This window comes from Bos indicus, chromosome 5 (genome assembly GCF_029378745.1).
Source record: "Bos indicus isolate NIAB-ARS_2022 breed Sahiwal x Tharparkar chromosome 5, NIAB-ARS_B.indTharparkar_mat_pri_1.0, whole genome shotgun sequence".
NCBI classification, from domain to species: domain Eukaryota; kingdom Metazoa; phylum Chordata; class Mammalia; order Artiodactyla; family Bovidae; genus Bos; species Bos indicus.
The window spans coordinates 23,091,330-23,107,198 of NC_091764.1; the positions used below are offsets into that span (position 1 = coordinate 23,091,330).

At 41.6% G+C, this 15,869-nt stretch overlaps 1 long non-coding RNA gene across 1 annotated transcript in view; it reads right to left on the reverse strand.

Annotated features, from left to right (window-relative positions):
• Positions 1 to 15,869, reverse strand: part of LOC139182952 (uncharacterized) — a 232,703-nt gene that overhangs the window by 44,966 nt on the left and 171,868 nt on the right. The window lies entirely within an intron of this gene.

Genomic DNA, 15,869 nt, shown 5'->3' on the forward strand with positions numbered 1-15,869 from the left:
TTGACATGTAAAAGAGCAAACATCAGAATCCATGTCTGATCTTCTGTGCTGATCCAGAAGCAGCTGGAACTCACCTTGGTGACTGGAAATGACCAAGCCCAATTTCTGATCTTTTCCATCAGGTGACAAACTAGATAGTGGGTATTCCTTCTGGACTTCAAACAGCTGCTATAATTGAGAACTTACATGAGTCTGATTATCTACCTTCTTTTGCATAGAAGGCCATTTGTAGGTTCCTCATTTCCTTTCTAAGGTCCAAAAAACCTTTTGAGTAATTGTGATCTCAGATTTTTCTTTTCTGTTAAAGAGTATGATTCAATAAGGTTGTTCCATGTGCTGTATTTATTAGAATCCCAAGACCCACCCAAGACTTGACTCCCAGGATTCTGATGGCAATGCCAGCATTCTGTTGGCCCAAGGAAAGTCTTTGCTAGAGGACACAGGGAGGATTACTCTGATTCAAAGACAAAATGTTGTGAAACTGCTTTATATTCTGTCTAGCACAAGCAAGGAGGAGCTGTTATTATTATAATCATCATTAGAGCCTTCTACTACACAGGTTTGGGAAGTGGTAAGAAAAGCAGAATATCTCTCTCTTGAGTTTGACTACCCCCAAACTTGCATTAACACTAATTTGAGCAAAGTTTAGCACTAAGCTCGCTGTAGCACTTTCATACAGTAGTTGCCTATGCATTTGGAATGACACAATAATCTCTTACTCTAGGAAAAAAGTTACTCTGGCAACATGAACCTTATAGCTTAAGATGAACTGGTTCCATTTCTCATTCCTCCATTCTCAAGGTTAATTGGGTTACTAAACTCCCACAAACTAAAAAGAAAGCACTGGAGTCCAGACCAGCCTGGAAGGGACATGGAGTAAAACGAGAATTGAGGTTGACCAGTCCAATGGCAACCCACTCCAGTACTCTTGCCTGGAAAATCTCATGGGCGGAGGAGCCTGGTGGGCTGCAGCCCATGGGGTTGCAAAGAGTTGGACACGACTGAGCGACTTCACTTTCACTTTTCACTTTCATGTATTGGAGAAGGAAATGGCAACCCACTCCAGTGTTCTTGCCTGGAGAATCCCAGGGGCAGCGGAGCCTGGTGGGCTGCCGTCTATGGGGTCACACAGAGTCAGACACGACTGAAGCAACTTAGCAACAGCAGCAGCAGTTGGATATCAAATGTGATCCCACTTGTCAACATGTGACCAATGAAAAGGGGGCACACATGTTTTTAAATTAATCTCCATGAAAAACAAGATGTATTAGCATAATGGCTGTTTTATGTAGCAATAACATAGATGGCAATCCACTCTCATAAAATATTTGTATTAAAATTAGGAAATGGTAGCACATTCAAACATAAGAGCTAATGGAAGCCTAAATATAGATTATATCCCATCTGGCTGCCAAGAGCCTTCCTCCACACATTAACCAGAGGACCAAGCAGAGAAGGAAACTAGCTTTTAAAAATGCAAAAGAGAAAGAGATTTTATCTGAAAACATCAAGTCATAGGATGTGAAGAGTTATCTGTTTCATGGACTATTTATGAGTCAGATGTTAATTCTGATGCTGTCTTCAAATGCATGGAGAGAAAAGACAGATTTTTCTCCTTTTAAGCTTGAAAGAGGCTGGTTGAGGCAGGTAGCTCACAGCTGGTAAGTGGCATTCAGTTATTTAAAATAATTTTTATCTGGCTTTGACATTCCCTGCATTTGCACAATAAACAGACCTGCTGTTTCTATCCCTCCATTTTAACTACTAGCCTCATGGGACCATGTCCCTGTAGCGTTTTATAAGAGCTATGTTTTGCACTAACTGAACAACGAGTCTGTGTTTACAAAACAAAAGTATTTTTTTCCAGTTTCAGATTTGCTTATTAACAAAATAGATATTTCTCAAGCCAAAATTTCCCCTTTGTTTATGGTTGGAAATCTTGATCCAAGTGAAAAAAGCAAAATCTACTGATGAGTACAGAAATTTACCACCATGCAGAAATCTCTCTTTTCAACAATCCTGTGGTGTACAACCCACATGCTAATCATGTAGTCATAGAAAGTCAACAATGGCTATTTGCAGTCAATGCAATTCCTCTACCTAGGAGGTTTTTGTGAAATAAATAGATCAGAGAGTCTTGCAAAATGTGTATTTATCTTTGACCCTTTACATTTTTCAGAATTTGTTTGGAGTATTGAGGAATGCTATCTTGAGTGTATTGGTTTGTTTTTGTACTCTGATGAAACTCTAATGAAAAACAGGGACTGTGAACAGGATGAAAAAAGTTTAATCCAGGCCCTGGGTTGATAGGGAAAATCATCTCTGGGCTAGGGCCAGGAGTGCTTTGGTTCTCCTTATGGGAATCTGCAGAGAAGTTCTAACTCCCAAATATTGGTCAGATTTGCAGACCCACCTGCTTAAAACACTCCAGTGGCTCTTATTATTAAATAAAACTTCTTACCTTGGCCAAGAAAACCCTATAGAGTCTGGCTCCTGCTCAGACCTTAACAGTCCTCTTAGGGGCAGAATTATGTCCCTCCAAAATTTACATATTGACATCCTAACTTCAATACCTCAAAATGTGACTGTATTTGGAGATAGGGTATTGAAAGAAGTAATTAAGGTAAAATGGGGATGATATGAGTGGGCCCTAATCCAATGTGATAGTTGTCTTTAAAATAAGAAGCAATTAAAATACAGATATGCACAAAGGAAAGACCATGTGAAGACAGGGAAAGCTGGTCATCTAGAAAGCACTGAGAGGGGCCTGTGAAGAAATCAACAATGCTGACACATTGATCTTGGACTTTTAACTTCCAGAAACATGAGAAAACAAATTTCAGTTGTTTAAGCCACCCAGGCTGTGGTTCTTTGCTACAGAAGCCCTAACATACTAATACAAGTCCACTCAGTCACTCTGAAATTCAGCCATCCTTGCCTTCTCCCTGTTTCTTTAAATTGCCTGGCTGGTTCCCACTGTAGGTTCTTGGCACTAGCTGTGCCTGTCACCGGATCTTTGCATGGCTGGTCCTTCTTGGTTTGAGGTCTTAAACTAAATATCACATCCTCAAAAACTAGATAATCTAGACTAGGTCCCCTGTTCCCCATTTTCTATGTCTTTACCCTTTAAAAAATTGCCATCATAGAACTTATTACCACCTGCTTTTCTTGTTAACTTACATACTTTCTTATCCCCCAGTGAGCTCTCTGAGGACAGATACAAGATGTTTATCTTGTTCACTATGTATCCCAAGTCTTAGAACAGAGCCCACAGTTGGTAGGAGATGCAGGAAGTATTTATTGAATGACAAATGTTTGAATGAATGAATATCAATTGAAAAACATTTTAAATTTAAAATTTTATAATCAATTAATTACTATGAAATGACTGCCACAAGGTAAAGATAATTAGATTTGGTTGAATGAAGCAGATTAGACTGAACTCAACTGAATTAGGCAAATGGAAAACAATTTATAGAATTCAATTTTAAAATTTTATTCTGTCTGTGATCTAGTCTTGATGAAGAAGGCCCTATTTCTCAAAAAATAAAGCAAAGGGGGATGCATAGGGTCTATTAGAAGCCTTTCTGGAGATAAGTTTCATCTGGAGAGGACAATTAGGAGAAAGGGTATCAGGGAGATTACCATCCAGTGTATTTCCTTTTTGTACTGTTCAAAACTTTTGCCAATGCAGCTAACATTTAGAAAGAATTTTTACAAATGACAAAGCAAAGAATTGTGCATTCTTGCCTTGAGGATGTGGATGAAACTCTGACCATTTCCCCATCTTCCCTAAATACACCACCATTTCTTACTTCTGCCCCTTTGTTCTTGCTGACAATGCTTGGAGGACATTATCTTCTGCCCCCATCTCTTCTGCAAGTTCTCCTGCAAAATCCAGAATCTCTTTTACATTCCTGTGGTAGGTGGATTACTCCGAATTAAAATTTTTTGCTTAGCACATCTTAACTTGAGCTTCATGAAGGTAGAGACTTGGTCCTACTTGTGTTAGTAATCACATGATATTTAGTCCATGAAAGGGTTCCATAAATACTTGACTACATAAATATGTAGAGTTTAACTCTTCCCTAAGAATCTCAGATAACCTGTCCAACTCTTTACTCCTTTCTGAGCTCCTCTTAGTTATTATCTGCTCTTTCAGATCTAAGACTTGATACCTTACAGCATATTAAGAAGGCAAAGGAGAGCACTCAGCTCAATGAAGACTTGACCAGGGGCCCAAGTAACGAAGCATTCTACTTACCTGATTTAATCTAAAAGAAGAAAAATGAAGAAGTAGTAGAGCCTTGTTGAGGCCTTTTATTTTTTTAGTTGAGATATAACTCACATACCACTAAATTCATCCTTTTAGTATACATTTTAGTGGTTTTTAATATCATCACTAGGATCTGCAACCATCATCACTATCTAACTCCAGAATATCTTCATCACCCCTAAGAGAAACCTCATAACCATTCGTAGTCATTCTTCATTTCTCCTCTCCCACCAGGCCCTGGAAACCATTAATCTACCCCCTGTCTCCATGGATTTGCCTATTCTGGACTTTTCATATAAATAGAAGCATGCAGGCCTCTGTTTCTGTCTTATTTCCCTTAGCATAATGTTTCCAAGGTTCATCCATGTAGCATGCAAAACACTTCATTCCTTCTGATGGTTGAATAATATTCCGTTGTATGAATATAACATTTGTTTGTCTCATCTTCAGTTAATGGACTTTTATGTTGTTTCTACTTTGGGGCTGTTATGAGTAATGTTGCTTGAACATTCATATACAAGTGTTTATATGAACCTATGGTCTGATTACCTTGGATATATACGTAGGAGTGGAATATTCTGGGTCATAAGCATACATAATAACTTTGTGTTTAACTTACTGAGGAATCAAACATTTTCATAGCAGCTATACTATTTTAAATCCCCACAAGCAATAGATGAGGGCAAAGCATTTTTAAAAGAGATTAGATCATCACAAATGAATTTTGTCTTTTAAAGACTGCCCAAGTTCAAAAAAGAGAGGAATTTTTCTAAGGAGGAAGATGTTTTAATAGGAGAATGAATGGCTCCCAAAGTTCTGCTGACTCATTTTCAATCAACTTTACCATGGCCTTACTTAATTCACATTTAGATCATGTGTTCAATCTTAACACAAATAGGCTGAGTGTCTAGGGCATTTTTCCCAAGCAGTATGAGCACCTTTGAGACATTCTTTAATATGTGTAGTTTTGCTTCCCATTCAGTAGGGAGGAATAGGTCTTCCTCTGCCCACTTAGCTTTATTTATGGAAATAAGCTTTCCAAATAGCAGGAAATTCAGCTTTACTTTAAACCACCAAGTGCCTGAATGGCTTTCATCCATTATTTCAGAGTTTTTAACTTTATACTTTAGGCTAAGGCAAATGTTATATATCTAACAGACTCTTGGAAGTTAAATAGACATAGAATGTGCACCCCTGTATATATGTGTGTGTGTATGTTTGCATGCCACAGAACTAAGGGCACATGCTGCCCATCACTGCTTATCAACTAACAGAAGGGCCACCACCTACAGCAGCCAGAATCTACTACCACACTGGCAGATACTAAGCTTGAGAAAAAGCAAACTAGATGGTTAATAAAAAGGATTCTGAATCTATGGGTATATGTATGGATGAAGTACCAAAAAATGGAAGAAAGATATTGACAATTAAAAGTGAATCTACCTACATTTACTTCACTAAAATTGATTCCCATCCCCCATCATAGATTTCTCTATTCATGCCAGTCAGCTTTCCCAAAAGAATCAGCACAAGGTCACAAAGTCTACAAAACTTCTTCTCTATTCATAAAAAGCCTGCCTTGACTCCCAGTCCACACCCTCAATAAACAGACAAGCCCTTGCCCCGTGCCCTAACAGGCAATCTTCCGAGACCTTGACCTGCAGAGAGTGTTTCTAAGGAGAGGCCATTCCATCTGCCCAGCTGTTCTCTGGCCACACAGTCTCCTCCAGAGACAGGCAGTGGCTGTGGCTCAGCTGATCTGGGCAGATGTGACTACAGAGATGGAAAGAAATATCGAGATGGGAGAGGGAGCTCCTCTGAGACAGGACTCAAAGTAGCAGATGAGGCAGGCTGTCAATCAGCTGTCACTCAACTGCCTGACCAGTGATGCTCTCCTTCCTGAGGCCATGCGGGAAGTGCTTTGAGTTGTATTCTAGGATAACTTCCTTAAGGTGAACCAGCAGAGGCAAGGACATCTGTGATGAGCTCTGATGCCCAAAGGGAAAGGAGAACTATAGTCACTCCGAGATGAGCCTGGCTCTGGACCCTCCTCCTCATGGCATGTCTAAACCTCCATTCCTCCAGCTCAAGATGGGAAGTGGGCAATGGACCGTCTATCCAAGAGAATGCATGTAAGAATGTGGCTACAGGCAGAATAAAAAGCTAACTCAAAGTTCCTGGTTCTCCAGCTCCAATGTGCATCTTCTGGAGAGCTTGTTCAAAAACAGATTACTTGGCTTCTCCTACAGAGGTTTCATTCATCAGATCAGGGTCAGGCCTGAGAACATGCACTTCTAACAACTTCCCAGTCAGGGAAGGCTGACTCAGCTGGCCAAGGACCACTTTGAGAACCACTGTGAAAGCACAGGAAGAATGCCAGCTATAATGGATGATCATGAAGCATGTCCAGATTGAGCAGTAAAAAGAAACGTTTTTGTCCAGAATAAGGAAGAAAATAATAAAACATATGCAAATAATAGAAGATCTAATGCCTGACTTATCAGAAGCAAAATGTTGTGATCTGATCTTTAAAGTCAAAAAAGGGCAGGGATTAATAAAACATTTTTGTTTGTTTGTTTTAAATATTTATTTATTTATTTGGCTGTGTCAAGTCTTAATTGCAGCACACGGGATCTTTAATCTTTGCTGCAAAGTGTGATCTCTTAATTGCAGCATGTGGGATCTAATTCCCTGACCTGGGATGGAACCTGGCCCCCCTGCATTGCCAGCATGGAGTCTTAGCCACTGGATCATCAGGGAAGTACCTCAAACAAACATTCTGAACAACCCCTGTCCTCCAGCTTAAGAAAGGAGGAGACCAAGTACACCATGACCCTTGGGGCTTTGTAGCCTCGGCTTTCTCTCCTCACAGATGAGCGATCACATTCCTTAATTCACAAAAAGCAGAGAGGATAAGAACTGAGGGAGACGTCCACTAGGCCCTGTCTGATCACTGCCTCTAGTAATAGTGCCACCCTTGGCTTTAAGACTTTATGGTTTTAAAAAGCCAGGGAATTCCCTGTTGGTCCAGTGGTTAAGACTTCACACTTTCACTGTTGAGGGCATGGGTTTAATCCCTGCTTGGGGATCCTGCAAGACACAGGGTGTGGGTCAATAAATCTAAGAAAAAAAAAAAAAGCCTTTCCAGTGATCAAGACAACTAGATCAATGGAACAGAATAGACAGCCCAGAATAAATATATAGGCCCATATAAATATAGTCAGAGCTTCCTTGGTGACTCAGATGGTAAACAAACTGCCCTGGGTTGGGAAGATCCCCTGGAGGAGGGCATGGCAACCCACTCTAGTATTCCTGCCTGGAGAATCCCCATGGACAGAGTAGCCTGGTGGGCTACATTCCATGGGGTCAAAAACAGTCGACACGACTGAGCAACTAAGCACAGCACAGCATAAATAAATATAGTCAACTGAAATGATCTTTGACAAAGTAGCAAAGTTACCAAAACTTGGAAACAACCAATAGATCTTTTTAACAGGTGAATGCCTAAACATGGTGATAAATTCAGGCAATGGAATATTAACCAGTGATTTAAAAAAATATTAATGAGATTACAAGCCATAGTAAAACATGGGGAAATCTTAAAAGCATCAGTTCAGTTCAGTTCAGTCACTCAGTCCTGTCTGACTCTTTGCGACCCCATGAGTCACAGCACACCAGGCCTCCCTGTCCATCACCAACTCCCAGAGTTCACTCAAACTCATGTCCATCGAGTTCGTGATGCCATCTAGCCATCTCATCCTCTGTTGTCCCCTTCTCCTCCTGCCCCCAATCCCTCCCAGTATCAGAGTCTTTTCCAATGAGTCAACTCTTTGCATGAGGTGGCCAAAGTATTGGAGTTTCAGCTTTATCATCATTCCTTCCAAAGAACATCCAGGACTGATCTCCTTTAGAATGGACTGGTTGGATCTCCTTGCAGTCCAAGGGACTCTCAAGAGTCTTCTCCAACACCACAGTTCAAAAGCATAAATTCTTTGGCACTCAGCTTTCTTCACAGTCCAACTCTCACATCCATACACAACCACTGGAAAAATCATAGCCTTGAGTAGATGGACCTTTGTTGGCAAAGTAATGTCTCTGCTTTCTAATATGCTGTCTACGTTGGTCATAACTTTCCTTCCAAGGAGTAAGCATCTTTTAATTTCATGGCTGCAATCATCAACTGCAGTGATTTTGGAGCCCAAAAAATAAAGTCTGACACTGTTTCCATTGTTTCCCCATCTATTTCCCATGAAGTGATGGGACCAGATGCCATGATCTTAGTTTTCTGAATGTTGAGTTTTAAGCCAACTTTTTCACTCTTCTCTTTCACTTTCATCAAGAGGCTCTTTAGTTCCTCTTCACTCTCTGCCATAAGGGTGGTGTCATCTGCATATTTGAGGTTATTGATATTTCTCCCAGCATTCTTGATTCCAGCTTGTGCTTCTTCCAGCCCAGTGTTTCTCATGATGTACTCTGCATATAAGTTAAATAAACAGGGTGGCAATATACAGCCTTGATGTACTCCTTTCCTATTTGGAACCAGTCTGTTGTTCCATGTCCAGTTCTAACTGTTGCTTCCTGACCTGCATATAGGTTTCTGAGGAGGCAGGTCAGGTGGTCTGGTATTCCCATCTCTTGAAGAATTTTCCACTTAAAAGCATATTGTAAGGTAAAAGAAACCAGTCTGAAAAGGCTACACAGTATATGAATTCAATAGGCTACAAATTCCAATTATATGACATTTTGGAAAAGGCAAAACTATAGAGACAGTAAAAAGTTCAGTGGTTGCCAAAAATTCAAGAAGAGAGGGAAGGGATGAATAGGTGAAGCTCAGGGCATTTTAAGGTCAGTTAAATTATTCTATATGACACAGTAATGGTAGATACCCAACACTATGCATTTGTCAGAATCCACTCCAATGCAAACAGTGAATCCTAATATAAAGCATGGATTAGCTAATAGCAATATATCAATATTGGATCATCAATTGTACCAAACGTTCCATACTACTTTATGTTGTTTAGTTGCTAAGTCATGTCCGACTCTTTGCAACCCCGTGGACTATAACCTGCCAGTCTCCTCTGTCTGTGGGATTTCCCAGGCAAGAATACCAGAGTGGGTTGCCATTTCCTTCTCCTGAGGATCTTCCTGACCCAGGAAACCGTAGGCAAGGCTGGGGAGTGGGTGGTATTTGGGAACTCTCTGTACATTCTGAGCAATTTCCCTGTAAACCTAAAAATGTTCTAAAAAACAAAAATAAAGTCTTTTTTTACAAAAGCTTTTCCATATATTATTTCAGTTCAACTATATAGTAGAGTAGATATGATTCCCTTCCTATTTGAAATGAAAAAAACTGATACACTGATATTCCCACGAAATCTGTTGCAAACTAGGATTTGAACATTTGATTTCCTGATTCCAGTCTCTGGATCCTTTCCATCGTACTGCTCTCTCTCTCTCTCTCTCTCTCTCTCTCTCTTTCTCTCTCTCTCTCTCTCTCTCTCTCTCTCGTGTGTGCTCCCCTGGGACAACCTGCAAGTTCCCACATCCTCCTGTTACCTCTCACAGATGCTGCCAAGGCCAAAGAGAGCCCAAGACAGGTAGCAAAGAGGAAGGGCAAGTGGACAGACCTGAGGCCACAGACACTGTCACCGGGGGAGACTCCATGATCTCCCTGGCTGGCCTGAGCACACAACACCCATTCACCAACCTACAAAGGGAGGCTTTGGGGAGGACTCAAAGGAAAAGGCATCATGTCCCTTAATCATTCAGATTTTCCTAATAGAGTATTTCCAAAACTTCAGCCCTTAACATCCTATCTTTACAAATTTTGCTGCCTGCCTATCATTTATACTGTTTTTACTGGATATTTTCTTTAAAGAGACTCAACTTTTATTTAGGTTTGTTCTAAACAGAGCCAACTCATAAAATCAAAAGTGTTCATGTCTGTACCACTTCACACCTCCTTGAGTGCCCAGGAACATCTGTAACACACTTGAAGAACTGCTGCCCTCGAAATGCTGCCCTGGGGAAATTTGCCCCCAAACTCGGAGCCCACTGGACAGAAATTGAGGACCTGACTCTCCTCTGTATTCCTAGCAGCCAGCAGAGTCTCTAGCACATAGTAAGTGCTCAGAAAAACGTTTGTCAACTAAATGAATGAATGGTTAAAGGCTACTATCTATGTTGCTCAGTTTTCCAACAGCCGCCAAAAAAAAATCTAACTTCCTAACTGCAACCCTAACGGACGACCTCCCACTGTCCCTCTGAGCTCTGGGTACCCGGGCCCGGCCACCAGCAGTTGCTGTTCTTCAGCATGACTCATTCCTGGTAGGGCAACCCACAGTCACTGCCAGTCATGCATGTTCCAGCATCCGGCGTGCTCCCGAGCGTCCAGAGAAAGGGCATGTCTCCTGGGAAGCCTGACCCAACACACCTGGCTGAACTTCCTCCCTTTTGGGCTCATCACAAGAACTCTGATGCTCTCATTGTTCTCTATTATAATTATCTATTTTCAAGAGTAAGCTCTGTGTGAGCAGGAACCCTGTCTTTCTCATTGGCCCTGCCCATGGTTCCAATCATGCTCAGTAGGTGCTCCTGTACTTAACACTGCTCAGGTTTGCCTTCTCCATACGTGGGTGCTCCTGTGTTTGATTCATCCTCAGGTACCTAGCACCAACCAAATGCCTGGTACATAGGACACCCTTAATTAACCTCATGGAAAGGAGGGAGGGAGAAAATTTAAACTGAAAGATACAATATATTATTCTACTAGTCTGATAGCTGGAATACTGGTGAGAAACATCAGCCATGAACTGGGTGCTGCCTCCAGCCATACCAGGGCATAAAGAAACAAGTAAGTGACATCTAAGACCAAGTGTTACATTAGGTACTTTCCACAGTTTATCTCATTACTTCTTAACTCTGTGCCAAAGGTATTATTATTCCCAATTTACAAACACTGAAAAGAACTTTTTGCCAATAGTGAAGCATTTTTCTATGCTTCTACACAATCTGGCACTGGAGCCTCAATCTCCCCCCAAAGGAAGAGGGGCCCAAGGAAAACCCTCCTCTCATTTCTCTGTGTCTAACAGTGACTTCAACCACACTTCTGAGAACAGTGAACTCAACCACACTTCTTCCCTGGGTTTCCCTGGTAGCTCAGCTGGTAAAAAAAAATCTGCCTACAATGCAGAAGACCCCAGTTTGATTCCTGGGTCAGGAAGATCCCCTAGAGAAGGGATAGGCTGCCCACTCCAGTGTTCTTGGGCTTCCCTGGTGGCTCAGACAGTAAAGAATCCACCTGCAATGCAGGAGACCTGGGTTCGATCCCTGGGTTGGGAAGATCCCCTGGAGGAGGGCATGGCTACTCTCTCTAGTATTCTTGCCTGTGCTTAGTCTCAAAGAGTTGGCAAGATTGAGCAACTAAGCACAGCACAACACTCTCTTCCTTTCCATCCGTGGTGGCGGTGCTATGGGACCCATCTCCTCCTCCTTCTCATTTATGTCTTTTCCTTCCTTGCACGGGGAGCTAGAAAGTTGGGCTGACAACAAAGTGGATATCATTTTGAAGTTTACATAGACCAGGCTGGCAAGTCCATGGAAACCTGCATAAATTGCTTAATGCGGTACATGTTGCTAATATGCACAGCACATCCTGTGTTGAAAGTGATACTTTTCCACTGGTGCTAACCTCTCCTTTGACTTCGGAGCTCACTGAGCAGTTACAATCAGGTGATATTTATATTCGGAACAGGTGACACATTATGTTTCTTCGCTTGGTGACCCAGACAGTTACCAAATGGCAGCCAGACTGAAAATCAACATCAAATTGTTTACACATTCTCCCCTTAAAGAAGGATGCCTTGGAGAAGCGCTCAGCCAGAAGAATTTCTCCCAAGATTTGTTTGCTGCGAGGTAGAAAAGAGCATGTTAGCTCTGGTTTGAGATGCCATCTGATGAAATTACATGGAAGGTGACAAAACATCATCCTCTGAACAATGTTTGATCCATTTTAGCACTTCCCCCTCTCTCTTGCCACTTTCCCATCTTACCCACAGAAGAGCTTCTCATATGAGAGGCTAAGGAAACCAACCAATAGAAAGTCTAGTTGAAACTGAGTGCTAGAAACTTATGGGGAGAAATCTAGAATTAAACTAAGGAATTGCCTCCAGAAAATTAACTGGGACCAACTTAGCACAGCGCAGCACAGCACAGCTGACCATTGTTATAAAGCTATAAAGTCTCTAGAATTCCATTCCTTCGTCCTTCCACTCAGTTCCCTCTCAGACTTCAGTCTCTCTCTTTCCCTCCTCCTCCTCTTTCTCTCCCATACTCTCTCATATTTCTTATTTAATACACTTGTTTCCAAGAAAGGAAAGAAACTTACATTAGTCATTCACACTTTAGTGTGAATTAAAGTCAGTGAGTCAACTCTCACAGGAATGAGGATTTAAAGGCATAGCTCTAATTGTGGAATGGCTACCTCTGAGCCCTTTTAAGGATATTTCATGGAACAGCTAAATACAAGGAAAAGGAGGAAAACTGCCCAAGTCTGCCTATGCAGAAAGATAGCTTTGGGTCCAGTTCTGAGAAATTAGAGCCGTCAGCTGCCACTCAAATGAATTCACAAGAGTTGAATGAAAGTTATAATTTGCCCTTCGGGGAGTGACTGGTTTTAACACCCTCCTCTTCCTCTAGGAAACAGATCTATTTTGATGGCCTACAAGTATCAGTCCTGTAGGATTCAGATTCATTCTTACTCAACATCCGGTCTCTCCAATCCAAATGCCCTTTCTCCACCCAGGCTTTATCTGAAAAGGCACAACATGAGCTGCCTGGGCCAAATGCAGCCATGAGTCCTTCAACAAATGTTCTGTACTCATAAGTGCACGCACCCCTTGGCACAGAAAGCTGATAGCACTCTGACATATGGCTGGTCCCTTAGAGACTCTCCCCTCTCAGCCAGAGGAAGTTCAAAATTCTGAGTCAGGGGAAAATTCAGTCTGTTCCAAGCAAGAGAAACAAGTGTGCTCCCAAAATGAATGCTGGTATTTAGATATGCCTTAGGGTATTATAAATATAATCTTTCTGAGGTGTGAGTGTGTCAGGAAGAGACAGAAATGGAATGAGTGTGTATGTGTGTGTGTGTGTGTGTGTGTGAGATGACAGAGAGGGGGGAAAGCACAGGCCCAGAACCAAGAAGGCTCAATGCAAGCATTGATCAAGAATGCAAAACCAGGTATACAGAATGCCCAATGGTTAAATTCAGAATTATCTACTGCTTCCTCCATGAAGAAGTGGAGAAAAGGGAATTAGAGAGAAAGAAAAGGTGGTGGGGATGAGAGAGAAGAAGAGAAGCAGAAACAAAGATGGAGAGAAATAGAAAAGTGGAGATGGAGAAGAAGGACTAGGAACTGGGGGGCCTTACTGGATACAGACTGCAAAGCCTGGACTGAGAGGGAGAGACAGCAGAAGGAGGAACTGCTGATACACCACGGGCCGCTCCATCAGTTACAAGTGATTCATTTCTGCCTTTATTGTGTTCGGCCAGCTAACAAACTCCATGTCCATAAAGCAACACCAAGACAGATCCACCATCTATAGAACATTCAACTTCCTATTGAATATATGGGCTTGCTGGGGCGGGTCTTACTCAGCCCCTACTGGATCTCTGGGCATGCGGGCCATAACATGCTCTGGACATAGGACCAATGAATAGAATGAAATGAAGTAAACTGACTCTTCAGGGGGACTTGGATGACCTTCATTGCCCTTTAGTCAACCAGGATGACAACCTGAAGCAGCAACACAGCCCCAGGGCAGGGGTTCTTAACCTTTAGCATGCCATGGTTTCCAAAGCCTACAGATCCCTTCTCAGAATAATGTTTTCAATTTGTAAAACTGTAAAGGAAAGGAAAACAATTACACGGTTATGGTTATCAAATATTTAAATAATGTGATATAGTGATATTTATACTCCTTCATCAAGGCTTTAAATAATAAGATCTGATGAAGGGTCAAATGACTATTGTTATTTCAAAAAAGCAATGGAATAAAACAATGTTTCGAGATGCCTGCAACAACTATCAGATGCTATGAAAAGGTCTGTGATTTCCATGGTGACAAAGTCACAGTGCTCATACGTTATCACTGCAGCTTGTTGCCTGCATTCTTCCTAGAAGGAAAAGCTAGTTTTCAGGGAAAGGTTTGATACAGTAGAGATGCAGTGTTTTCACATTCAAATTCAGGAACAGGAACAAAGGAAATAAAGGGAAGTGGTTTGCAGATAGTAATAAGTACAATAAAAACAGAACTGTTGAATATAATAACAAAGCAATGTCTGCTACAAGCGAAACAGCAAACCTCCATTGAGGAGGACTCTTCCCTGGGCTATGTACTTTTTCCATGTATCATTTCCCTTCGCTCTCAGTCTGAGGAAGGCATCCTCTTCCCACTTTATAGATGATGAAACTGAGGCTTAGGGGTTTTAGAGAACCTGTCAGGGATCAAAGCTAATGAGTAATTGAGCCAAAAACGGAAGTTAGAGCTGTGGCTGTCAGATGCTAGAGCCCATGTTCACTGTGTCTCCTTAAGAGAGAGGTGTGTGCATGCGTGCATGTGTGTGTGTGTTTGTGTGTGCACATGTGCATGAAAATAGAGAAAGACAGAGAGCAATGAATGTCTAGAGCTGCCGTTTCCTTTTTCCCCGTCCATGCTCATGTCCCATTGGTGTGAAATAGAGACACAGGTGCCAGAGTGAATAGGAGACTACAGATCATCAACATCATCAAAAAATCTCAAAAATACTGAAAGGGAATAGCTATGTCGGGAAACCAGCTCTATCAGACAGTAACATACTACAAAGTGTCTGTAATTCTTACTGCACGGTAATGGCACGTGTATAGTTAGTCAGATGACCTGAATTTGGGTGGACTCTCCATGCAACCATAAATGTGATTCATAAGCAGGTAATATCACGACTGAACCACACTCACTGCTTTCTCAATAAGACTGCTGGGTTTGAGGAAGGAAGGAGAACAAATTATTCAAAATGGTGTTCAAGCAGGATCTGTTTCTATTCAAGTCATTAGATGAGACCCAGACACAAGTCAGTAAGCAGCAAGACCAAACCAAGCTTCATCTAATGCAGAGCAGGATGGCAGCAGCTTTTCTGGTGGCCACATCCTATCGGTGACTCATATTAGATTTATTGTCAAAGAACATCTCTCAACCTTTGTCATACATATCAGTGCTAAGCCATGTCACATCCTTAAAGTGTGCTATTAGTTTTGGACCCAAATACACATGTCTTTCAATTATCCCTATTAAATTTAATTCTATGACCACGGTTCATCATGCAAGGCCGCGACCATTCTACTTTTACATTTCTTTCACTACTAATGAGCGTGGCCTGATCATTGGGGAACATTGTTCCCTTTCCTTCACTAGCCAACATTTCAATAATCTCTTTGAGACCCTGATATGTGATAATCAAGAAGCTATATGACTTGAAGAATTCACATTCTGCCTTTCTGAAAAATCAGATGAGCCTACCTATCTTAACCTACCTTTCACCTTCTCTCCCATATCC